This window comes from Oryctolagus cuniculus, unplaced genomic scaffold, assembly GCF_964237555.1.
Source record: "Oryctolagus cuniculus unplaced genomic scaffold, mOryCun1.1 SCAFFOLD_76, whole genome shotgun sequence".
Taxonomy (NCBI): Eukaryota; Metazoa; Chordata; class Mammalia; order Lagomorpha; family Leporidae; genus Oryctolagus; species Oryctolagus cuniculus.
Genome location: NW_027208220.1, coordinates 270,610 through 297,881, shown reverse-complemented (window position 1 = coordinate 297,881; position 27,272 = coordinate 270,610). Strand labels below are relative to the sequence as shown.

Here is a 27,272-nt window from a genome sequence, read left to right as displayed (position 1 = left end):
CCTTATGATGGGACTTAAATTAAGATAGTATGCCAATAAGATATTTAACACAGAACCAGACATAGTGGTCCTATCCCTATCACAATTAGAACTGTCCACATTGATGCAGAATAGCATGCTCTTTCATACTTTAATGACAAATTTCCCAGGACAGGTTGACAATCACCTGCCAGTGGACAGGCTACTCCAGATGTTACAAACCTTAGAAATAGACTATCCAAAACATGCTTTCCCTGCTAATCAACCTATACCCATGGCACCGTGTGTGTTTACGGATGCCAACACATCACTGTTTGGAATAGTGATCAAATCCTCAACAGAAAAAGATAAGATCCATGTAGAACCCCACAGGGCATCAGTACAGTTGGGAAAAATAAGAGCAATAGTCAAGGTTCTACTCCTTAGCCAGGATGGGCCAGTAAATATATTTTTGGACAGCAAATACTCAGTACAGGTAGCAAAGGTGATCCATTTTGCAGTCTTTAACCTGACCAATAAGCCAATTGACAGATGTTCACAACACTTAAAGAGCTAACTGAGAACAGAAAACACCCATGGTATATCTCACACATAAAATCACATACTGGGTTACATGGCTTTATTTTCCAAGGCAACAAAAAGGTTGATCATCTTATCTCCTGCAACATGGCTTATATTGGACACCTAGAACAAGCCCATATTCTACACCAAAAATTTCATATGTCAGCAAGCAACATAAAATTGCTTTTCCCAGAGCTAACAATGATCCAATGCAAACACCTAGTGCGCTCTTGCAAGAATTGTGCACCCCTCATCCTGTTAGGCCCACTGCAACAAGCAGGAGTGAACTCGTGAGGCCTTGCTCCTAATAAGCTCTGGCAAATGGACACCACTCACATTAACTCCTTTGGTAAACTTCAGTTTGTCCATGTGGTGGTAGATACTTACTCAAAGGCTGTATCTGCAACAGCCTGATCGCAGAAAAGGCTAGTAATGTGATAAAGGCGGTCAAGTCAGCCATGCTGGTCCTTGGTGTCCCCTGGATCATAAAGACTGATAACAGGCCAGCATATACATCACAGGAATTTAATTCCTTCCTGAAATCCTGGAACATACAGTCTGCCACAGGTATCCCATTCAACCCACAGGGACAGGCAATCATAGAAACAACTCATAGGACAATTAAAGATCTCTTTCAAAAACAGAAAAACAATCATATGCCTCCAGACCCACAGCTTGCTTTGACTGAGGTCCCTTTCACTATCAATTTTCTTACTTTTGATTCCCAAGGGATAAGCCCAGCTTATAAACACTGGGGATCCTTTCCATCCCAGATCCCAGTCCCTATGGTTAGGTGGAAAGACCCCCCTGATAGGAGAATGGAAGAGACCACACCCTCTGCTAACCAAGGGTGGAGGATATGCTTGTGCCTTTCCAGAGAATGCAGGATAGCCCATTTGGGTAGCAGCCAGAAACATCAAGCCTGCAACTGACAGTCAACCAGAACCAGTTGAACAAGACTGAGAGTCCACCTTGTTAGCAGACGCACCTGCCCTATCATCCTAGCCTGAGAAACTGCCCATGGCCACATCCGCTACTGCTTTATACCCCACTTAGCTCTGGTCAGCCACTCATATGGCCCACAGCCTGTGTGTGGTCATGCCATTCCTGATTACCACTGTCCCTCATTCCTACCTCTATCTGAGCAAGCACTCCTGTGGTCTCCCATTTTGAGCACTGGTTAGTCAACAAGGGCAAGATCCCCTGGGGGACTACCTAAGACAGGCACAGCCACATATGGAGTCCACATGGAAATGGGGTCAACAATTGTATGGCCAAGAATCATGCCTCCTATTGCTCAAAAATAAGCAAAAAGGGGGAAATGTGGTGGAATGAGAAGGCCATGCCCAGATGGCTGCTGGCAACAAAAACTGCCTGGCAACAGGCTGTGATTGGTTCGGGCATAGACAGCCCCTTGACCAGATTGGCTGCCTTGGCTATTTAAGCTGCTGTACCAACTGAAATAAATGAGTGTGTGGGTTGCTCGCTTTAGGCCTGCTTTTACCCAACTCCTGGGGTCTGTGTGGTGACTCGCGCCTCTTGCCCCACCACACTCCTCCTCTCAGAATGAATCCACCTCAACAGATTTTGATCTCTTTTAAAAATTATACTCCTAATTCAGAAACTCCTCAATATTTTTAAATACTTATTTATTTATTTGAAGGCAGAGTCACAGAGGCAGAGGCAGAGAGAGAGGGAGAGGGAGAGAGAGAGAGAGAGAGAGAGAGGTCTTCCATCTGCTGGTTCACTCCCAAGATGGCCACAACAGCCAGAGCTATGCCAATTGAAATCCAGGAGCCAGGGGCTTCTTTTGGGTATCCACACAGTTGCAGGGGCCCTAGGACTTGGGCCATCTTCTATTGCTTTCCCAGGCCATAGCAGGGAGCTAGTTTGGAAGTGGAGTAGCTGGGACTTGAACCAGCACCCATATGGGATGCTAATACTGCAGGTGGTGGCTTCATGCACTACGTCACAGCGCTGGCCCCTTTAATGTGTGTGTGTGTATATATATATATACACATATATATACATATACATATATATACACACACACACACACATATATATATATATATATATTTGAAAGGCAGAGTTAGGGAAAGAGAGAGAGATCTTTTTTCCACTGGTTCACCCCCCCAAATGGCTACAATGGTCAGGGTGGGACCAGACTGAAGACAGGGGCCTGGAATTCCATCCAGGTCTCCCACATCAGTGACAGGGGCCCAGATATTTTTTCCATCTTCTGCTGCTTTCACAGGTGCTGGGACTTGAGCAGTGCCCATGTAGGATGCAGGCATCACAGGTGGAGGATTAACCTGCTTTTCCACAAAGCCAACCTCTCCTCTTAATATCTTGTTAAGATCTGTGACATCTGTAAGGCTAATTCTATTTGATTTGTGGAATTTGTTATTTGTGTTGCCTTCCTGTTTTTCTCTTAAACACTTTTATCAGATACGAATTTTGTCAATATTGTCACATCTTGGTTGGGGAGCTGCTTCCCATGGTCTATGGACTTGTTATTCAGCATAGAAATAAAGAGAAGAGGGAAGCACTGTGACATATCGGGTTAAGCTACCACCTCCGATGCCAGCACCCTATATGGGTGCCAGTTCATGTCCTGGAAGCTCCACTTCTGATTCAGCTTTCTTCTTGCTAGTGTGCCTGGGAAAGCAGGATAAGACAGCTCAAGTACTTGGCACCCTGCACACACATGGGAGACCAAGAAGCTTCTGGCTCCTGGCTTGTGCTTCACCCAGCCCTTGCTGTTGTGGCCATTTGGAGAGTGAACCAGCACATGGAAGAACTCTCTGTCTCCCTCACTCTCTCCCCATATCAACACTAACTTTAAAATAAATAAATATCTCTTTAAAAAAAGGAATAAGGAGAAAAGTCCAAGAGAGAGTACAAGAGTGAGAGCAAGCTTATTTGCAATAAATGACAGAAACTCGCACATGTTGGGGAAGGGACTTGGAGCTGGCAATCCATTGCCTCCAGGAGGTTGGTCTGTTTTATGCTATTTCTTTTTTCCCTCTCTTATGTGTTATGTACTAGTCCCTCACCTAGTGCATGTAGTAGAGGTCATGTTTGGGTTGGCTTCCCCGTCTCTGTCCAGGAGTACAGAAGGGATAAGTAATTGGATCCCCTTCCTCTGTGCAGGAAGTGTTGGTAATTGACTAATATTTTCCATATCCTTGTCTTAGGTGCCATATCACCCCACTTCCTCTCTTTGGTCTATTCTAAATTGTGCTTTGTTACATTTTGTTTTTCCCTGGAGAGGTAGAATTTTTCTGGAATTTTCCCAAAGCCTACTCTTTTCTCTAACCCTGCTTCAGGGTCCCTCTTGCCTTACAATATGATTTAAAACTTTTTTCTTGCTTATTAGTTTCTGTTGTACATTTTTACTACAGGTATTTCATGGATGTTTACTATTCTTTTTTTCTTTGCATTTATTCTATGCTATTTTAGGATGCTCATTTTAGTTCTTAAGAAGAAAACCAAAATGAAGAGCTTTCAGTCTTCTGTTCTAACGTATTTACTTGAGGCTAAAAATTTCCTCTAAGCACTGCCTTAAATAACACCTGATATATTCCTTCTTATGTTCCAGGTCCTGTACCTGCAGACCCTGTCTGCCTCCCAGTTTCTCTATCCCCTTGTGCCTGTAGCTATGCCAACAGATTTATACATCCAACATTGTGCCTGAAATCACAATATTTGCTATCCAGTATGACCATCTCCTATAACTCTGACCCATGCTCATCCTTGCATTTTTCTTACTTTAAAATCTTGTCTGTCTATAGCCCAGGCCAGTTTTCAAAAGTTTCTCAAAAGGACTCAAACCAGCACCCATATGAGATGTCAACACTGCAGATGGTGACGTTACCTCCATGCCACCGTGCTGGCCCTGACCAAAAATTTTTAAAAGCATGATAGTCATGAGAGCCAGGAAATTCCCTTAGGTTTTTTTTTTCTTTATTGAATGTTTTGGAAGTAATAGCTCCCTTCGAGCACTTTAGCAAACTGAGAGAACTTGCTGAGATGAAGCTGTTTCCAGGCTTTCCTGTAAAATTAGCTATACCTGGGCCTGGTGCTGTGGTGTAGCAGGTAAAGCTGCCATCTGTGGTGCCGACATCTCATATGGATGCTAGTTCAAGTCCCAGCTGCTCCACTTCCAATCAGCTCTGTGCTATGGCCTGGGAAAGCAGTGGAAGATGGCCCAAGTCCTTGGGCCACACATGGGAGACCCAGAAGAAGCTCCTGGCTTCTGGCTTTAGATCAGCCCAGTTCTGACCATTGCAGCCATTTGAGGAGTGAACCAACAGATGGAAGACCTTTTTCTCTTTCTCTGACTTTCTATAACTCTACCTTCCAAATAAACAAATAAATCTTTATAAAAAAAAAAGTCCTTGGGGCTGACACTGTGGCACAGCCAGTAAAGCTGCCACCTGTAGTGCTGGCATACCATATGGGTAACTGTTTGAGTCCTGGCTGCTCTACTTCTGATCCAGCTCTCTGCTATAGCCTGGGAAGCAGTAGGAAATGGGCCAAGTCTTTGGGCCCTGCACCTGAGTGGGAGACCCAGAAGAATCTCCTGAATCCTGGATTTGGATCAGCCCAACTTCAGTCACTGTAGCCATCTGGGGAGTGAACCAGCAGATGAAAGACCTCTCTTTCTGTCTCTTTGCCTCTGCCTCTCTGTAACTCTGCCTTTCAAATAAATAAATAAATAAATATTTGTTTAAAAAGTCCTTGCTATGTTCATGGTAAGATATTGTTAGCATGCTTAGAGAGTCCTCTTCCAAATCTCAGCAATTTAAACAAAATCCAAATGTTTAAAATTGCTTCCTAGTAAGTGCATACCAGTTTGATTATTGTATTTGTTTTTAGTGGAATAAGGATGTACTGATGTCAGTTTTAAAAAACAACCTACATATTTTGGAAAATCCTACATAATGTATTTACTATTTTCAAAATAAAGAATTATTTTATATGCTAACAGACTATATTTGCTGCAAGTTAAAGTCTAGAAGCATGTGTTGGTGCTGTGTTGTACTAGGTTATGCCTTCACCTGGGGCATTATCATCCCATATGGGTGCTGGTTCATGTACCAGCTGCTCTTTTTCCAATCCAGTTCTCTGCTAATGGCCTGGGAAAGCTGTGGAAAATGGTGCAAGTGCTTGGGTCCTGCACCTTCATGGGAGACCCAGAAGAAGATCCTGGATCCTGGCTTTGGAATGGCCCAGCTCCAGCTATTGAAGTTATTTGGAGAAGTGAATATACAAATTTAAAACCTTTGTCTTTCCCTCTCTCTGCCTGCAACTCTACATATGTTATAATACATAACAGCCATAAAGTGTCACGTTGTATTAAAGAGCTTAGTTAAATGTTTTTTTCTTTTTACATCTTAGAATGAATTTTAACTATTTCACATCCAATAAGTCCTTTATTCAGGAAGAAGGGTGGAGGGCAGGAAAAATTGTGGGAATAACTTGATCCCATTCCCTGATAAGCTCCTGTATGAATATAGACTATGTACTCAGCTCTTTCCTGAGATGTCCACTTGATCTATCAGGAGTATTTCAGCCACCCCTAGTTCTTTGCTGAGATGCGCATCTGAGCAGTCAAGTGTGTTCTCTCCATTAAACTGTGTAACTTTGCTTATACCTGTCTGAATGGCTGAGTACTCTCTCAGATTCTGTCTAGAGAGGGGTCCATCCATTCTGACAAATTTTCTACCCATTAATTCTTGCTACCTTCCTTATCACTACTCTCTTACATCTGTTCAAAGTCCACATTATGTTTATGGGTAATGCTTTCAGTATTGTATGTAAAACTAATTTTTGTACAGAAATCTTATACATTTTATTCTTACATATCTGTGCTTTCTACTTTTTTTAAAATACAAGTTTATTCAGCACATTTGTGCTTGTTTTCTAAAAATTTATTTGTTTGAAAGGCAGAGTTATATACAAAGAAAGGGGAAGAGAGAGAGAGAGAGAGAGAGAGACCTCTCATCTGATGATCCACTATACAAATGGCTGCAACAGCTGGTGCTGGGCCGATCCAAAGCCAGGAGCCAAGAACCTCTTCTAGATCTCCCACGTGAGTGGCAGAGGCTCAGGGACTTGGGCCAATTTCTGCTGCTTCCCCACGTGTATTAGCAGGAAGCTGGATTGGAAATGGAGTAGCCAGGACTCAAATCAGTGTTCATATGGGATGCCAGCACTGCAGGCACCTACTTTGACCTGCTAAACCACAGATCTGACCCCTTATTCACTAGAGTGACTTCATGTGTTATTTTCACAGTATGCATCTTTTGATTTTTCCCTTATTATCATCCATTTGCATTTTCACTATTTTTGTAGACTACATTACCTGTACCAGGCTACCTCTGTCCCTTTGACAAAGATTAGTAAAATAATAAGTATTTGAGACCATTTATACCTTGCCACTTACCTACATGAATATTCTTTGTCCAACATTATGAACTTTCTTTAGATTTATTTATTTGAAAGGTAGAGTTTCAGAGAGAGAAAGAGAGAGATCTTCATCCACTGGTTCACTCCCCAAATGGTTGCAATGGCCATAGCTGGGCTTATCCAAAGCCAGGATCCAGGAGCTTCTTCTGTCTCCCACCTGGGTGCAGGGACACAAGGAGTTGGGCCATCTTCCACTGGTTTCCTAGGCACATCAGCAGGGTGCTGAGCAGGTGGCCATATGGGATGCCAGCACTACAGATGGAGGCTTTACCCACTAAGCCACAGTGCTGGCCCCATATTCTTGATGATTGTATGTTTGGATTAAAGCATAAAATTAGGAATTGTAGATTCCTCAAATTTGCTTTTATTTTTTATTTTCCAGACTTCTCAAGGATGAAAAATAGCTTTTAATTGTCTACAGAATAGCTTACTGAGATTATTGTTGAGATTGTACTGAATCTATTGCTGAAACTTGGAAAAATTTATGTCTTAATAATATATCATTTGATCAATAAAAAGACATATATACACAAATTGATTTAAATTTTCTTGTCTTTCAATAAATTTTCAAAAAATTTCCACACACATCTATATAAATTTGATGAATTGATGCTTCAATAATTCTATTATTTTTATTCTCAATTATTCTTTTTTATTCTCACTTCTTTCTCTTATTATGTCTTGTTATTTTTGGTTTATTGTGAATTTTTGTGTTATTTGAAATTCAAATTGTCCATGTCTGGTATATATAGTATTATTTTACTTTCTATATTGCCAGTTAAGTTGGTTTCCTGTAATTTCCATCAAGTCTCATCATATATGAAATAATGGGATGTATTTCTGTCTGAATTTCCAAAATAACGTCAGTGGATTGTCAGAAAAATGAATTTTTTTTAACTTTTATTTAATGAATATAAATTTCCAAAGTACGACTTATGGATTACAATGGCTTCCCCCCATACCGTCCCTCCCACCCACAACCCTCCCCTTTCCCACTCCCTCTCCCCTTCCATTCACATCAAGATTCATTTTCGATTATCTTAATATACAGATCAGCTTAGAAAAATGAATTTTAATGATTTAGTGAAAGAACATGAAGTGCCCATGACTGCCACTTCACCAAATCCTCTTGCTTTCCTATTCTATGTGTCACAGCTGCTAGAGGGGTTGCTAACCTGCCTTTTCTGCCTGCTGTGGATGGCATGCATGCACTTGGTATGAGACAGTCATGGTATCCCTTCTTTTTGTTGAATTCTCCCTGAAGTGGATTAAGGGTTTCCTCTCACTGGACACAATTCAGACATATCTAGAATGGTTGGTCTGAAATTTTGTTGGTGTATACTGATTTGTGAAAGCCACATGGGAGTTCAGTTTAAATGCAGGTGCGGTCTCCTTTCAGATATTCAAAAACAAAAATATAATATTGTGTTCAAATATCACAACTATAGAGAAAACATGTCCAGAAATAAAGAATTTAAACCTCTTATTGAGTAGCATGATCATGCAGAACAGGCAGTTTTTCCTTTTAAAAGATTTATTAATTTATTTGAAAGTCAGCATTACACTGAGAGAGAAGGAGAGGCAGAGAGAAAGAGAGGTCATTTGTTCATTGGGTTCACTCCCCCAATTGGTTGCAATGGCCAGAGCTGTGTGATCTAAAGCCAGGAGCCAGGAGCTTCCTCCAGGTCTTCCCATGTGAGTGCAGGAGCCCAAGGGCTTGGGCCATCTTCTATGCTTTCCCAAGCCATAACAAAGTGCTGGATCAAAAGCGGAGTAGCTGGGACTCAAACCAGTGCCCATATGGAATGCTGGCACGGCAGACAGTGGCTTTACCTACTACACTACTGTGCCAGCCCCAGAACAAGCATGTATAACACAGCAAGTTAGAATATTGGATTTTGAAAATATGAATTCACATTAGGATATGCTTTATATTGTAGGAGTTTATGGATAGAGGTTATGGGCAAATACAAGACTTGTGTAGGTAAGTTTTACATAGATACTTAGGCATGAAGACAAATTTTTCATTACCTACACAATCATATTATTGAAAAATAAAAATAGAGATAAAGGATGGAAAAAGAAAACAGAGGAGTCATATGTGATTTTTTTTCAGGGCCCATATAAATAGTGACACTTTGGTAAGGGATTTTTCATGAGATTGTTTTAAGGAAAGAAATTTTTCTGAAAAGGAAACTCAAATGTAGCACACACTTATTTTCTATGATATTTATGTTTAAGCAAAGTGCTTATGCATGTATTACTTTCTTGTAAATTCAAAATTATCGGACAGTTCATCTGGAAAAACAACAGGAGAAAGTAAAAAAATTGATTTAGAGTTCATTTTTCTTTTACAATGTAGACTGATTGACAAAATATTTTTAAAATAAATGTAACCCTTGATATTGTAGAAATATTGCCATATTGCAAATGTGTGAAATATGGGAAATACTTATAAATAGTAAAAACACAAAAAGACACACACACACACACACACATAAACTGTACACATACTAGGGTCCATTCTTATCTTTAGGGGGAAAGGACTCAAAGACAAATGTCTCCCCAGTTCTTTAACTCAGAACTACTCTCAGAGGTTCACACATTTTACTGATGAGTAAACTTGCTTCAAGTTTTCCATGAATAGAAATTGAGAAATTTGTCAGTTGTACTTTATGGAGCATGTAAGTGACCATACCATAAACTCTCAAATGCAATGGTGTGTTGGAGTTGTTTCCTGGATATTGTTCCTGACCATGTGGGCAGTGAGAGCCATGGGAGAATCAAAGGTACTTCAGCTGACAGATCTCTTACTTGGAGGCTCCACAAAGGAATCAATGACATCTTTGTGCAACTTGAGGGCTCGGCTGCTTCTCTCCTGATCCAGCTCTCTGCTATGGCCTGGGATAGCAGTAAAAGATGGCCCAAGTCCTTGGGCCCCTGCACCCATGTGGGAGACCAGGAAGAAGCTCCTGGCTCCTGGTCCCTGGCTTCGGATTGGTGCATTTCCAGCTGTTGTGGCCAACTGGGGAGTGAACCATAGGATGGAAGATCTGTCTGTCTGTCTGTCTCTCTCTCTCTCTCTCTCTCTCTCTGTGCCTCTTCTCTCTCTGTGCCTCTCCTCTCTCTGTAATTGAGACTTTCAAATAAATAAATAAATCTTCAAAAAAAAAAAAAAAACAATCGAATAACCCAGCATACAGGTCTTAAGAGTACCTGAAGATGTAGAAAGAGAGAATGGAATAGAAGGCCTATTTTGTGAAATAATCACAGAAAACTCCCCCAATTTGGAGAAAGAAAGGGATGCCAAGTACAGGAAGCACATAGAACACATAAGAAACATGACCTGAAAAGATCTTCACCATGACACATTGTAGTCAAACTTTCCACAGTAAGGCATAAAGAAAACATTCTAAAATGTGCATGAGAGAAATGCCAGATTGTTTTCAGAGCATCTCCAACTACACTCACAGCTGATTTCTCATTAGAAACCCTACAGGCTAGGAGAGAATGGCAAGATATATTTCAAGTCTTAAGAGAAATAAACTGTCAAGCCAGAATATCATGCCCTGCAATGCTCTTATCTAATAATGAAGGTGAAATCAAGACCTTTAATAACAAACAGAAATTGACATAATTTGTCATTTCTCATAGAGCCTTACAAAATATGCTATAGGATTTGCTACACACAGAAATACAAGAAGAAAGCCATCATCATGAATAAATGTGATGGCAGAAAATTCCCCAATAAAAGTATGAAAGAAATCCAAAGTAAATGATAGGACTATTCATGGAAAATGGCAGGGACAACAAGTTACTTATAAATAGTTACTTTGGATGTAAAGGCCTCCACTCTCCAGTTAAATGATACAGGCTGGCTAAATGGATTTTTTTTTTAAATACCAATCTATTTTCTGCCTACAAGAAAGACATCTCACTAACAAAGATACATGAAGACCAAAAGCATGGAAAAAGATATCCCATGCTAATGAAAAGCAAAATAGGCAGATATAACCATCTAATATCAGAGAAAATAACCTTTAACAGAAAAACAGTTAAAAGAGACAAAGAAGGGCACCATGTAATGATTAAGAGGGAAGTTCATAGCAATTGGTGCCTACATCAAGAAACTGGGAAGTCGCCAAATAAATGAGCTGTGGATGCATCTCAAGGACCTAGAAAAACAACAAATTAAAGTCCAATTTAGTAGGAAGAAATAAATAGCTAAAGAAGAAATAAACAAAATTAAAACAAAAAAAAACCCACAAAAGATTAAGGAAATGAAGAACTGTTTTTTTGAACAAATAAATAAAATTGACCTACCATTGGCCCATATAACCAAAGAAAAGAGGAAGAGGACTCAGATAAATAAAATCAGCCATGAAAAAGAAAATGTAGATATGGTCACCCTATAAATAAAAAGAGTGATCAGGAGTTATTACAATGAGTTATATACAAACAAATGAGGAAACCAAAAAGAATAGGCCCAAGTCTAGGAGAAGACAGTTTAAAAATGAAGTGGAAAGAGTGCAGTCTCAGGGAAGAGTTAGGGAGAGAACAGCAGAGGAAACTACACAAATTGGAGGAACATAATGGAACTACTTAGAGGGCAAGGACATGCACAACTTAGGAGTCCAGCAGCAGAAAGCCTCTGCACCAGTGTTGGAGAGTGAAGTAAGACCAGACTTCAGCAGCACAAACCACTGGCAAAAAAGCTGTAGGAAAAGCCTAGAAGGAATTCAGCTTGGAGCTCTGTGGGGGATAGTGTACCTGTCATACCAGAGAAAAAAAGACAAAGGGGGGGCATGTTTTCTCTCTCCCTGATCATGCTGCAAAGGCATATAACAAGCTGACACCAAGAAAGTGCCATTTTGGACATATGTAACACCTGTGCCAGCTTGTGTCCGCTCCCAGCAACCAGCCAAGCAGACTCCTGAGTGTGGTGGGGAGAACAGACAGGGAGCTGGGTGCTCATGACCATGGGAGGCTTGTGCATGTGGACTGTGAAAACACTGAGGCTTCGTGGGAGGACTCAGGGTGTGGCTGAAGCAAGAGCAGTCACTTGTGGGAGGCTCCACATGATCAGGGCTCCCTGGTTACCTGGCAAAGAACATTGCTGGGGAATCTGAGCTTACACTGAAGACTGTCCAGATCCTTTGGGTGGTTCTTGTGGCAGAATGGACAAATAATATACTCATTGGGGCTAGCACCCAGGCACTGGCCTCTTTCTAGGTGAGGAGCTCAACTAAGTCTATGCAAACAGACAAGAAGAAACCTCCCCTCTGATTAAAAATGAAAAGGAGATTTACCACACCAAACCTGGATGTGTCACCTCAGACACACCCTTCACCCTGGAGTACATACCCACCAGACACCTCTAGATAATTCCTGAAAGCAGACACTAGTCACTCAGACACAGCTCAAAGACAAAAGCCACCACACCAAAAAAAAAAAAAAAAAAGGAAAGAAAAAGAAAAGAAAAGAAAACAACAAGTATCTCCACAAATGCCAAAAATAAATGCACCAATTCAAGAAACAAGAATAAGGAAGGCAATATGACACCCTCCAAAGAATACAACACCTCAAACCTAGATTGTAAAGATGATGAGATTGAAGAAATGCCAGAAATGCAATTCAAACAATTAATCATATGATTACTTAGGAGTAATCAAAAGCAAATTCATGAACTAATGAAATCCATACATGATATGAAAGAACATTTCTGCCACAAAATTGGGATTCTAAAGAGAAATCAAAATGAAATATTAAAAGTGAAGATTTCAATAGAACAGATAATACTTACAGTGGAAATCATTAACAGAATTGGGGAAACAGAAGAAAGAATATCCAACTTAGAAAACAAAGAACAGGAAATTATATAATCAGACCAAACACAAGAAGAAGAAATTAGAAAACTAAAAAATACGATTGGAAATCTACAGGATACAATCAAATGACCCAACATATGGATTCTAAGAGTTCCTGAAGGTGTGGAAAAAGAGAAAGTATTAGAAGGCCTTTTTGGGGCCAGCGCTGTGGCACTGTGGGTTAAATCCCCAGCCTGCTGTGCCAGCATCCCATATGGGCACTGGCTTGAGTCCCAGCTGGTCCTCTTCCGATCCAGCTCTCTTCAATGGCCTGGGAAATCAATAGAAGATGGCCCAAGTGCTTGGGCCCCTGCATCCATGTGGGAGACCCAGAAGAAGCTCCTGGCTCCTGTTTCCTGGCTCCTGGCTTTGGATCAGCTCAGCTCTGCCCATTGCAGTCATCTGGTGAGTGAACCAGTGGAATGGAAGACTTCTTTTTCTCTGGCTCTACCTCTCTCTCTGTAACTCTGTCTTTCAAACAAATAAAGTAAATCTTAAAAAAAAAAGAAACCCAAGTCCCAAAGGGACAAATGCCATATGTTCTCTCTGATTTGTGAGAACTAATAGAGCACCTAACAGGAAATCTGTAGAAGTGAAATTGACACTTTGAGAAGTGATGACTTGAACAGTTCTTGTCTTCACTGTTGAGGAATGAGTTTTTTTCCTTAATAGAGAATGGGACTGGGAAGGAAAAGGGAGGAGAAGGTGGGGTGGGAGTGTGAGTGGTAGGGGCTATGGTGGGAAGAATCACTATATTCCTAAAGTTGTACTTATGAAATTTGTATTCATGAAATAAAAGGTTCCTTTGGGAAAAAAAAAAAGATTCAAGATTCCTGGACACAATCTACCAAAATTGAGTCATGAAGACATAGAACACATAAACACACCAATAACCAGGATGGAGATTGAATCAGTAGTAAAGACCCTTCCAACAAAGAAAAGCCAGACATTTAAAGAAGAACTAATTCCAACTCTTCTCAATCTATTCAAAGCAATTGAAAGGGAGAGTATTCTTCCAAACACTTTCCATGAAGCTGGCATTACCTTAATTCCTAATTCAGAAAAAAAGAATAATAGACCAATTTCCCTGATGAGCATAGATGCTAAAATCCTTAGCAAAATACCAGCCAATTGAATACATCAGAAAGATCATTGACCCAGACCAAGTGGGATTTATCCCCGGTATGCAGGGATGGTTCAACATCTGAAAATCAATAAATATGATACATCATATTAACAAACTGAAGAACAAAACCATATGATTATTTCAATAGATGCAGATAAAGCATTTGATAAAATTCAACATCCTTTTATAATGAAAATGTTAAGCAATTTGGGTACAGAAGGAATATTCCTCAACATAAGGCAAAATTATGACAAACACACAGCCAGCAACCTATTGAATGGGGAAAAATGGAGGTATTTCAGTTAAGATCCAGAACCAGACAAGGATGCCTACTCTCACTGTTGCTAATTAATATTGTCCTGGAAGTTTTTTTTTTTTTTTTTTGACAGGCAGAGTGGACAGTGAGAGAGAGAGACAGAGAGAAAGGTCTTCCTTTGCCATTGGTTCACCCTCCAATGGCCACCGCGGCTGGCGCGCTGCGGCCGGTGCACCGCGCTGATCCGATGGCAGGAGCCAGGAGCCAGGTGCTTTTTCCTGGTCTCCCATGGGGTGCAGGGCCCAAGCACCTGGGCCATCCTCCACTGCACTCCCTGGCCACAGCAGAGAGCTGGCCTGGAAGAGGGGCAACCGGGACAGAATCCGGTGCCCCAACCAGGACTAGAACCCGGTGTGCCGGTGCCGCTAGGTGGAGGATTAGCCTAGCGAGCCGCGGCGCCAGAGTCCTGGAAGTTCTAACCAGTGCCATTAAGCAAGAAAAAGAAAGAAAAATGATAAAAATTGGGAAGGAAGAAGTCAAACTATCACCATTTGATGATGGCATGATTCTATATATAGGGAACCCAAAAGACTCCATGAAGAGACTATTGGAACTCATAAAAAGGGTTTAGTAAAATAACAGGATCTAAAATCAATAGCCTTTATATAGACAAACAATGCCATAGCTGAGAAAGAACTTCTAAGATTAATTCCATTCACAAAGTTACAAAAAAAATTGAAATAATTTGGAATAAATTTAACCAAGGATGTCAAAATCTCTACAAAGAAAATCACAAAAAATTAAAAAACAAAATAGAAGAAGACATAAAATGTGGAAAAATCTTCCATGTTCATGGGTTGGGAAAATCAGCATCATCAAAATGTCTAAACTACCAAAAGCAATTATAGATTCAATGCCATCCCAATAAATATAACATTCTTCTCAGATCTAAAAAGCATGATGCTAAAATTTATATGGAAACACAGAGATCCTGAATAGCTAAAGCAATCTTAAACAACAAAAATAAAGTTGGAGGCTTCACAATACCAGATCTGAAAGCATACTACCAGGCAGTTATACTCAAAACAGCCTGGTAGTGGCAAAAATAAAATAAAATAAAATAAAAGAAAGACATGTAGACCACTGGAACAGAAAAGAAACTCCAGAAATCAATCTATGTATCTACAACCAATTGAAATTTTACAAAGGAGCAAAAATCAATCCCTGGAGCCAAGACAGTCTCTTCAACAGTTTGATGCTGGGAAAACTGGACCTCTGCAGAAGTATGCAATAAAATCCCTACTTTACACCTTACAAAAAACTCCACTCAAAGGCCAGCGCCATGGCTCAATAGGCTAATCCTCTGCCTTGCGGCACCGGGACACCAGGTTCTAGTCCCGGGCAGGGTGCCGGATTCTGTCCCGGTTGCTCCTCTTCCAGGCCAGCTCTCTGCTATGGCCCGGGAGTGCAGTGGAGGATGGCCCACGTACTTGGGCCCTGCATCTGCATGGGAGACCAGGAGAAGCACCTGGCTCCTGCCTTTGAATCAGCGTGGTGCGCTGGCTGCTGCGGCCATTGGAGGCTGAACCAACGGCAACAGAAGACCTTTCTCCTGTCTCTCTCACTGTCCACTCTGCCTGTAAAAAAAAAATAGCCAAAGGAGCTGAACAAACATTTTTTTAAAAGATTTATTATTTATTTATTTATTTGAAAGAAGAGTTACAGAGAAGCGGGGGCAGAGAAAGAGAGAGAGAGAGAGAGAGAGAGAGAGAGAGAAGCCTTCCAGCCACTGGTTCATTCCCCCAAATGACCACAATGGCCAGAGCTGAGCTGATCTGAAGCCAGGAGCCAGGAGCTTCTTCTGGGTCTCCCACATGGGTGCAGGGGCCCAAGGACTTGGGCCACCTTCTACTGCTTTCCCAGGCCAGCAGAGAGCTGGATTGGAAGTGGAGCAGCCAGGACTTAAACCAGCATCCATATGGGATGCTGGCACTGCAGGCAACAGCTTTACTCGTTACACCACAATACCAGCCTCTGAACACTCATTTATTTATTTGAAAGTCAGAGTTACACACACAGAGAAGGAAAGGCAGAGAAAGAGAGGGATCTTCCATCCTCTGGTTTAGTCCCCAATTGGCTGCAACAGCTGGAGCTGTGCCAATCCAAAATGAGAAGCCAGGAGCTTCTTTCCAGGTCTTCTATGCTTTCCCAGGCCATGGCAGGAGCTGGATATGAAGTGGAGCAGCTGGGACTCAAATCAGCATCTATATAGGAAGCTGGCACTGCAGGCAGTGGCTTTATCTGGTATGCCACAGCACCGACCCAAACACATTTTTCAAGAGAGGAAATTGAAATGGCCAACAGACATATGAAGAAAAGATTTCTATATTAAAATTGAATTTAAGGATCATTTAGAATAACTCCGTTTATTTATATTTGATTTTGTTTTTTTTCTGCCCAATTTCATAACTATCTATATGCATTTTGGTAGATTAATGCTTTTTTTTGAATGGTTAATAGTGAATTAATCGATTTATTCATCATATTTAGAGCTTAAAATGCAGAAGGTGAGGATTATTTTCCCTCCCATTTTCTTTTTTTTAATTTTTGCTTTCAAACTTTTATTTAATGAATATAAATTTCCAAAGTACAACTTATGGATTACAATGGTTCCCCCCCCCATAACGTCCCTCCAACCCGCAACCCTCCCCTTATCCACTCCCTCTCCCCTTCCATTCACATCAAGATTCATTTTCAATTCTCTTTATATACAGAAGATGAGTTTAGCATACATTAAGTAAAGATTTCAACAGTTTGCTGCCACACAGAAACATAAAGTGAAAAATACTGTTTGAGTACTAGTTATAGCAGATTAATGCTTTTTTTAAAAGATTCATTTATTTATTTCAAATTCAGAGCCTCATAGAGAGAGAGGAGAGGCAGAGACAAGTCTTCCATCTGCTGATTCACTCCTCAGTTGGCTGCATTGGATGGAGCTGTGCAGATCTGAAGCCAGGAGCCAGGAGCTTCTTCCAGGTCTTCCCATGCAGGTGCAGTGGCCCAAGGACTTGGGCCATCTTCCGCTGCTTTCCCAGGCCATACTAGAGAGCTATATCAGAAGTAGAGCAGCCAGCCGGTGCCGTGGCTCAATAGGCTAATCCTCTGCCTTGCTGCGCCAGCACACCGGGTTCTAGTCCCAGTTGGGGCACTGGATTCTGTCCCAGTTGCCCCTCTTCCAGGCCAGCTCTCTGCTGTGGCCCGGGAGTGCAGAGGAGGATGGCCCAAGTCCTTGGGCCCTGCACCCCATGGGAGACCAGGAGAAGCACCTGGCTCCTGCCTTCGGATCAGCGCGGTGCACCAGCTGCAGCACGCTGGCTGTGGTGGCCATTGGAGGCTGAACCAATGGCAAAAGGAAGACCTTTCTCTCTCTCTCTCTCTCTTTCACTGTGCACTCTGTCTGTCAAAAAAAAAAGTAGAGCAACCAGGACTCAAATTGGACCTGTATGAGATGCCAGCACCACAGGTGACAGCTTTACCGGCTACACCACAATTCTGGCCCCAGATTAATACTTATTTTTAGGGGTATTGCAAATGGCATATTTTTAACATTTGAATCCCAACTGTTCATTTTGATATAAAGAAATTTCTTACAATAGTTCATATACTAATTTTGTATGTTTCTCCCTGTATCCATCTACAATCACCAACAGTTAAGATATTGCACTTTTTAATATTTATTTATGTATTTATTTGAAAGGCAGGGTTAGAGAGAATGAGAGACAGAGGGAGAAATCTTCCATCTGCTGGTTCAGTTCCCAAATGGCTGCAATAACTGGGGGCTGAGTAAAGCTGAAACAAAGAGCCAGGAGCTTCTTCTGGGTCCCCATCAGTGCAGTGGCCAAAACATTTGGGCCATCCTCCATTGCCTTTCTCGGTGTATTAGCAGGGTGCTGTATTGGAAGTGGGGCAGCCAGGACTTGAACTATCACCCATATGAGATGCCAATACTGCAGGCCATGGCTTTAACCCACTGTGCCACAGTGCTGGACCCAATACTGCACTTTCAAATGCTAACATTAAAATTTGGAACACCACATTTGAGTGATTCAGTCTGAGATCCAATAGAAGCAGTGGGGAACCACCAAATTGCTCTGAGCATTTTGTGCTCAAATGCCTGTTCCTGTAATTGATATTATACAACTCTCCTTATAGAGAGCTAGTCTGAAGTTCATGGCCTTAGAGCACATTGGTAACTTAAACTTATTTAAAGATAATGATCGATGCTCTTGCAGAAAATTCTCTGAAATGCTGACCAGAAGAGGCCCACAACCACACAGTGGGGGAGTCTGTGCACAGTCATGGTGGTTTTTGATAGAAGTTTAGAACTTTGACAGGACAGGAGCTGGCATGTAGCATAGTGGGATAAGCCACAGCCTGTGATGCTGAGATAAGCTACAACCTGTGATGCTGGTTCAAGTCCTGGCTGCTCTACTTCCAATCCAGCTCCCTAGAAATGTACCTGGGAAAGCAGTGGCAGATAACAAAGTACCTGGGACCTTGTGATCCATGGGGGAGACCTGGATAAATCTCTTGGTTCCTGGATTGAGTATAACCTAGCCCTGGCCATTGCAGACATTTGGGGAGTGACCTGGAAAATGAAAGTACTCTCTTTTTCTCCCTGTCTCCCCCATCTCTTTTTTAAAAAGATGTATGTATGTATGTATGTATGTAATTATTTGAAAGGCAGAGTTAGAGAGAGAGATGGACAGAGAGAAGTCCTCCATCAGCTGGTTCACTGCCTGAATGAACACAGCAATCAGAGATGAGCCTGTCCAAAGCCAGGAGCCAGGAACTCCCTCTAGGTGCAGGGGCCCAAGCACCTGGGCCATCCTCTGCTGCCTTCTCAGACACACAGTCAGGGAGCTGGATCAGAAGTGGAGCAGTTGGGATTCAAACCATTGCCCATATGGGATGCTGGCACTGCAGTCAGAAGCTTAACATGCTATGCCACAATAAGTTTTATTGTAGTTGAGTCCCTTCAGGTCTTTGTAGATATTGGATATTAACCCTTCATCAATTATATAGAGTACAACTATATTCTTCCATTCTGTACGTTCACTTTGCTGCTGAGTGTTTTCTTTGCAACACAGAAGCTTCTTTGCTTTTGGCTCTTTCTTCTTTCATTGCCTGTGCTTCTGGGGTCTTTTCCAAGACATCTTTGCCTATGCCAATGTCTTGCAGAGTTTCCCCAATGGTTTCCTCTAGTAATTTGATAATATCAGGTAATAGATGTAGATCCTTGATCAATTGTGAGTTGATTTTGTATAGGGTGCTAACACGGGTCTTATTTCATACTTCTGAATGTAGAGGTCCAATTTCTCCAGCACCATTTGTTAAAGAGATAGTCCTTTCTTCAGAGACTGATTTTTAGTTCATTGGTTGATTGTGGATGCATGGATTAACTTCTGTGGTTTATATTTTGTTTCTTTGGTGTACATGTCTATTTTTGTGCCACTTCTAGGCTGTTTTGTTTATAACTGCCCTGGCCCTGTAGTAATTCTTGAAATCTAGTATTGTGATGATTCTGACTTTATTTTCCTTGTTTAAAGTTGCTTCAGCTAGTTGGGGTCTCTAGTGTTTCCATACAAATCTGAGAACAATGTCCTTGGTGTTTTTACTGGGATTTCATTGAATCTATAAATTGCTTTGGATAGTTTGAACATTTTTATGATATTAATTCTTCCAATCCACAAACATGGAAGGTTTTTCCATTTTCTTGTGTGTTCTTCTGTTTTTTTTTCTTTAATGTTTTATAATTTCCATTGTGGAGATCTTTCACATCTTTAGTTAAATTTTTTCCAAGATATTTAATTTTTGGGTAAACATGTTTATAGCATCAACTTCCCAAGTGTTTCAAGGATTATTTTTTGATACAATATTAAAATTATAAAAGGCATTGTTAAATACCCATCCCAGATAATAATTCCTGTCAAATCATGTGGAAGTAGATATAATTATAGATGTGAATTTTAATTACAAACATAGATATTGATGAATCCCTCAAAATTCACTATGGTGTTTTTGTTTAAATTTTAAGTCATTCCTGAATATAAACTCATGAGTATCATAAAATTTGTGGCAGTGAAGAGTGTTCATAACTTACATTCCTACTTTCTCTGAATTCTGAATGATTTAAAGCTAGACATGGAAGGAAATGTGAGCTTTATAGCCCACAGAGTTGTTAGTCTTGGTGCTTAGCAAAAAAGACTCCCTTCTGTTGCCCCAGTACCTTGTATCCTTACCTAGTCACTTGCAGTGCACAGATTATGTTCTAAATTTACAGTATAAATGAGGGCAGACAAGAACTCATGTTCATTTGTAGGCATCCTAAAAACATCCTAAGTACAACACAAGGAAGTATGGTAGCTCATTTACTGCTTCCCATATCTCCAATCATGTAAGTCATTAAGAAATCCCATATAGAAGAACAACTGAGGAGGGGTCAGGAACAATGTTCTAATATTTAGGCATTTTTCTTTGTGGAGTGGGCTGAATCCTTGTCAGTCTAAATTCAAACACTCTGCCCCCCCCAAAAAAAACAAGAAGGCTAGAAAAGTGATCATACCCAAATTTCTTCTTTTAATTGTAGAGAATCACTTGTGTGGGGCCAGCATTGTGGCACAGCAGGTAAAGCTGTTGCCTGCAGTACTGGCATCCCACATGGGTGGTGGTTTGAGACCTGGCTGCTCCCCTTCCAATCCATCTCTCTGCTATGGCTTGGGAAAGCAGTAGAAAATGGTCCAAGTCCTTGGGCCTGTGCACCCACATGGGAGACCTGGAAGAAGCTCCTGGATCCTGGCTTCAGATCAGTGCAGCTCCCACTGTTGCAGCCATTTGGGGAGTGAACCAGCATATAGAAGACCTCTCTCTGACCACTTCTGCCTCTGCCTCTCTGTAACTCTGACTTTCAAATAAATAAATATTAAAAAGAATTTCTTGTGCCAACTACAGTCACCATATTAAATACTGATAAGAATGTGAAAATTTTGAATTTGAGCAAGGAATTCCTCTCATGTGACATGGGTATGAATCTATTGTAAGAACAATATGTATGAGTACATGTTTATAGAATATTCCTGCAGTTGTTTTAGAGTTCTGTGGACTTCAATTTTGTAAAATGATGCCAAATTATTTTTACTTGTTTTCTCAAGAGATTATCAATTATTTTTCTTTGAAGTGAAGAGACAGCTTTGCACAGTGGCAGTATCATAGCCAATGAGGTTTATCCGAGGTGCGATTATTGTTAATTGAAGTCAAGAAACAAATTGTAAATGGTTGGAAGCAATTAATTCTGGTAGGTGGTAGTTTGCAATAACCAGTAAGGATGAATGAAAATACTTATATATAGATAATGTTACAACTTTAAAATGCAAATGAAGTAAAAATGCATTTCAAAATGAACATTTTATAAATAGTTCAAAAATGAACATTATAAATTCTCTCCTTAAAATGTATTTCACTTTATAAACTCTCACTTCTTATTCTCAAGACATTAAACTGTGACATGCTTTTATTGGGAAGCAAAGAAAAATGTTCCACTTCACAATATTGAAAACATACAATTTTAAGTTTTGTTAAACAGTTTGTAATAGTTGTACTTAAATTTTTAGGCATAAATATATTTTCTTCATGATGCACTATGATAGATATATTATTTTAAAGGTAGTGGAATATCTGGGGTAAGTGATCTAACAGATTTGTTTTCATTAGAGCAAGCAACTTGCCCCTGTGTATCTAAACTTAGACTGAGTTTCATATCACAACATAATTTACCTTCTGTGCAGGAAAAGTAAAGGATGTTAGATTTCAAATCACAAAATAAGACAGTCCAATTTACTTCTGGTTCTCAGTGATATATTTAGTGTGGTTTATAACACCATGCATTCATGAAAGCTAGATGTTTATTCAAGAGTTCACATTTGTACCTTTTTTTTTCTTTAGCTTTATAGGTCTAAAATTTCCCTAAAGGACAAGTTTTTTTAAATACATGTTCATATGTGTTTTCTGCTGTAATCAATTTCTAAAGTGTATACACTGACAAGAACTGCACAAAGTGTGGTCATCAAACAAGGTATATCTCCTGAGAGGGGCTCCAGGCGGCTCAGCCAGTGCTACTGTTTGTGTTTCCCACACCGCAGGAGCCGTCAGGGGGATGCTAGGACTCCGGTATGCAGTGGGCTGGCTGTCAGGACCATGGGGTGGTGTGCAGTCCCCACCTGCAGCTTCTTTGAACCCTGGGTCATCAGCTTTCCAATCTCTGTGTGGTGAGGGAGAACTTGAACTTCCTGTATGACCCGATTTCCTTGAGTGAGGCAGCAGATCTCAAGCAGGCCTCTCGGCGTAGGGGTCTGGGTCAGTTTTCATGTTGCTAATCGTGCAGCAGCACAGGCTCGGTGTGTGAGAAGGAAGTGGTATTATTGACCTCACGGTTTTGGTGCAGGGTCTAGGGGCAGCATCCGGTGATGATCTTCTTACTGGTAGAGTCCTGGGGTGGCACAGAGACCAGCGGACAGACAGAAGGGGTGCAGAGGGGGCCAATCCAAAGTGGTCTATGTTGCAGTCCCCTAGGGATAAGGCATTAATCCATGATCACATGAATGGATTTATCCTGATCACTTCCTGCAGGGCCTCACCTGTTCTCACTGCTGAATTTCTCATCACTGGATTAACCGTGCCCATGAGTTTCAGAGGGGATAAACCATGTTTAATACAGAGCATGCAGGCTTGCAGGAGATCCCTAAATTTCCAGGTCTCCTCCCACCTAGTTTTGAGATTTAGCCCTTCTGCCCCTCATGTGGAAGAAGGCACCCTTTCTTAGGGCTTTCAAGGAAAGAAGGAAGGGACTTCAAGCTTTTTTTTCCTACTAGGATCACCTATTATTTTCATTGCTTGCAACCTCATCAGATTTTCTGAATCACAAACATGCATATTGCCTATTACCAAGAAAATCTTACAAGTTGTCATGTGACATGCTAGAAAGGACCCGTGTGTGTTAAATGTCCTTATGTACTTCTGGTGTCATGTCAGGGATTTTGTGCTTCAAAATGTTCCCAAGGTCATATGTTTATATTTGTTTTTGACAGGCAGAGTTAGACAGTGAGAGACAGAGAGAAAGGTCTTCCTTCCATTGGTTCACCCCCCAAATGGCTGCTATGGCTGGCGTGCTGCACTGATCCAAAGCCAGGAGCCAGGTGCTTCCTCCTGGTCTCCCATGCAGGTGCAGGGCCCAAGCACTTGGGCCATCCTCCTGCCTTCCTGGGCAGCAGCAGAGAGCTGGACTGGAAGAGGAGCAACTGGGAATAGAACTCGGGGCCCCAACCGGGACTAGAACCCAGGGTACTGGCGCTGCAGGCAGAGGATCAGCCAAGTGAGTCATGGTGCCAGCCTATGTACTTTTTTTAAGCAGTTCATAGTGAACAACATTTTCATTATTTTCAGTTCAGGAGAGCCAAAGTGTTATCTTGTAGTTTGTTTTTTTTTTTTTTTTTTTTTTTTTTTTTTTTAGAATAAGCTAAGAAAAATACTGTAGTACTTATAATATACAAATGAACTAAACTATTAGATATAAATTAAATGTTATATTTTTATGAAGATAAATGCCTAGTAATAAAAGCAAATTTTAAGTTTATTGATTTATAGAATTTCTCTTTTGGAAGGGAACCTTCAATATGAGCCAGTTTCATTCAAATTATAGTACTTTTTCACTTTTAAGCAATCTCTGGTGTTATTAAGATTTCTTCACTAAACTTACACATTAATAGAATTATCTTAAAATACATTATTAATTACTTAAATACATTAATATAACACATCGGAAAACAAGTCTTACTACCTGCTATTGATTATAGTTATCAGAAGTATTAAGATGTTGTCACAAATTTGAAACAAAAAATTGTTTTGTCTCTGAAGTGATTTTTCAGGAATAATGAATAATGGAAATCTATAAGAGATGTTTGGATAACATTTGCCTCATGGACAATTCATAAAAATATAATTATTTATCTCTATTTGTAGGTTTAATTTTGAAGTTATCATTTTTATGGCGATTGTGATAATACAAATGACCACAAACCAAATAATAAAATAATTGAAATTCCTATACTTTGAGAAAATGGATAGCTTCTCTGTTAATGTACCAAGCATAATTTTTCTATACTAATTTATTAGAAACATTTCAAAAATATTTCTTTCAATTTGGGGAGAGGTAAAGTAATGAAAAAAATCAAAATTTCTGAAAATTAAAGTATTTGCATTTAATTTGTTCATTTTCTGCCTCATCACCAATGTAGTTCTTTAATTGGATAGAAAAAAAGTAGATTCAGAATCTACATTTGTTGACCACTAATAACAGAGTAGGGCAGTGAAGCATCATTAGCCCAATGAAACTTACAGGATTTCAGTGGTGGGGAAATCAGGACTCTTTCTGAATTTTGTTAGGTAAATGTGTTCTCATTTTATGTGGAGCTGTCCACTTTTGGTATTTTTATTTTAATATATATTTTAAAGTTTCAGCAGAACTCAGCACTAGGAGTGTCTACCTTATTTTTTTGGGAAAAATCTGACTAATTTTTAAGAATGGGGCATCAATATTATTTCATTTTCTCAGTTTTGAATATAGTGTGTCATTCTGTGAAAACCACTTGCCAGTGTGCTTTTTGTTTAGTTTGGTTTTTAAGTGCAAACTTGAAAGTTTTACTTTTAAAAAGTGACCTTTATGTTTTTCCATATGATTGACAGAGCTTTTACCTAGTTATCTTCAGTGTATGACAATAAATCTATCCAATAAAGATTAACAAATGCATTAAAAGTGCAAATAATCACTATGGTATGCTTGCTGGTTTTATTTATGATGATGTATTGATCATCTCTGTCAGGTACTGTGATAGATATGTCTATTGGAAAATATAATTTCATTTCCCAAAAAGGCAAGCAAGTTAAAACCCTTCTGCAATTATGAAGTCATCCTCTGATAACTTACTGATTCATTTCTTGCTGTCAAAATCAAGAAACCAATTATCTGTTTGACTTGGAGATATTAGGTCCCTGTGGTACTATGAAGAAAATTATTTAGTGCCTTTCAGCTAGTGAAATGATGATTGGTGGGTCTGTTTGTTGAACAAACGGGGGGGGAGGGGAAGAGCACACATTAGCTATAAGGTTGTAGCTATCTCAGTGGAGGTAATCATTTCAGTCTTTGGAATTAATTCTAGAATTTAATGATAACTTTAAGTTTGTGTAAAAAGTGGTTAGTAAAAAAATTGTTTACCTTATTATATAAACATAAGACTATGTTTTAAAACCTTCTTTCCCAGCCAAGATACTCATTTTAATGCAAAATGGGAAAATATTCAATACAGTGTCTCCTTTTGGAGGCTTTCTACAAGTGAAAGCAGATTTGTGGGGGATGATTGGGTTTTGAGCAACTTCCTTGCTTCTAAGACAAAACCCAGATTGCCTTCGTCTGTCCCTAAAGTGCCAGACCCAAGCTACTTTTTTTTTTTATTTTTGACAGGCAGAGTGGACAGTGAGAGAGAGAGAGAGACAGAGAGAAAGGTCTTCCTTTGCCGTTGGTTCACCCTCCAATGGCCGCCGCTGCAGCCGGCGGACCGTGCTGATCCGATGGCAGGAGCCAGGATCCAGGTGCTTTTCCTGGTCTCCCATGGGGTGCAGGGCCCAAGCACCTGGGCCATCCTCCACTGCACTCCCTGGCCATAGCAGAGAGCTGGCCTGGAAGAGGGGCAACCGGGACAGAATCCGGCGCCCCGACCGGGACTAGAACCCGGTGTGCCGGCGCCGCAAGGTGGAGGATTAGCCTATTGAGCCATGGCGCCGGCCCCCAAGCTACTTTTAAGAAGCTACTGTACTCCACCTGCCTTGGATGAAGCAAGCAGCCCCTTTGCTACCAGAATTCCCCAGAAACAGCATGGGCATTTTCCATGGTAGAGAGCAGCCCTTGTGAGTTCTGCAACTGCAGGAGCTCTGGAGCTCTACTTGCTTGCTCTGTATGATATAGAGAAATTCTCATGGCCTCATATGGCTAGTAACCAGTAGCATCTCATACAGAATTCCAGAGTACCAGAACTAAAGAGGCCTCTTCTGAAACTCTTGGCACATGGTGCTGGAAGGCAGGACAGTGCATCATTTTTGCATGCCTTGTAGGCACAAAGGAAAGTTCTCTCCAATATCTGAAGCTCTAGGATTGCTGCTGCTGGTGTTATAAACCCTGGAATAACACTCATCTGTGGGAGTTATACAGTCCTATCTTTGCATGCTTCAGGCTGGAATTCAATCCCTGGAATAATTGGCAGTCAACCTGAGAGACCTGGATAAGGACCCCACTGTATCCTGTATCTCCAGGGCTGTCACTCTGTGTACTGTATTTCAGAGAGTCATGTAAATACACCTAGACCCTAGGGAATGGAACCTATAAGCATTACAGTGCTCCAGACCCAGACCTGCTGATACACAACCCTCAGCATAAACTGTATTCACCCTGTAGGACTCAGGGAATGTCTCCTTAACATTTCCCAGACTTGGGACTTGAACTCATGATGCTAAATTTCTGGATATTAGTCAGGCTAACATATCAGGACCTGGGGGATGTCTTATCCACATAGTATAGTAAAAAGGCCATAAATTTTGCTGCCACAAGCACCAGAAATATTCATATTTGCCTGGTAGAAAAGGGTAGCATGACCAGAAATGTGGATACAGACATCACAAACCCCAGTATGACTGACAACTCTAGGGACTAAGAACCTATGGAAGCTCATGCCACTTCAAAGTCATACTGTAACATCCACAAAAGGCTGAAGTACAGAAACCTGTGGCACATGTAGACAATGCTGACACTGATTACTAATGAAGAAATCAAGTCTCAAAAACTTCAAAAGATTGAAATCATACCATGTACCTACCTTCTCAGACTGAAATCAATCAAACTAGA

At 40.6% G+C, this 27,272-nt stretch overlaps 2 pseudogenes; both read left to right on the top strand.

The window, feature by feature from the left end:
• LOC127486034 (uncharacterized) overlaps nucleotides 1-27,272 on the top strand; it is a 44,568-nt pseudogene that overhangs the window by 6,445 nt on the left and 10,851 nt on the right.
• Nucleotides 21,513-21,636, top strand: LOC127488799 (U4 spliceosomal RNA; annotated as a pseudogene).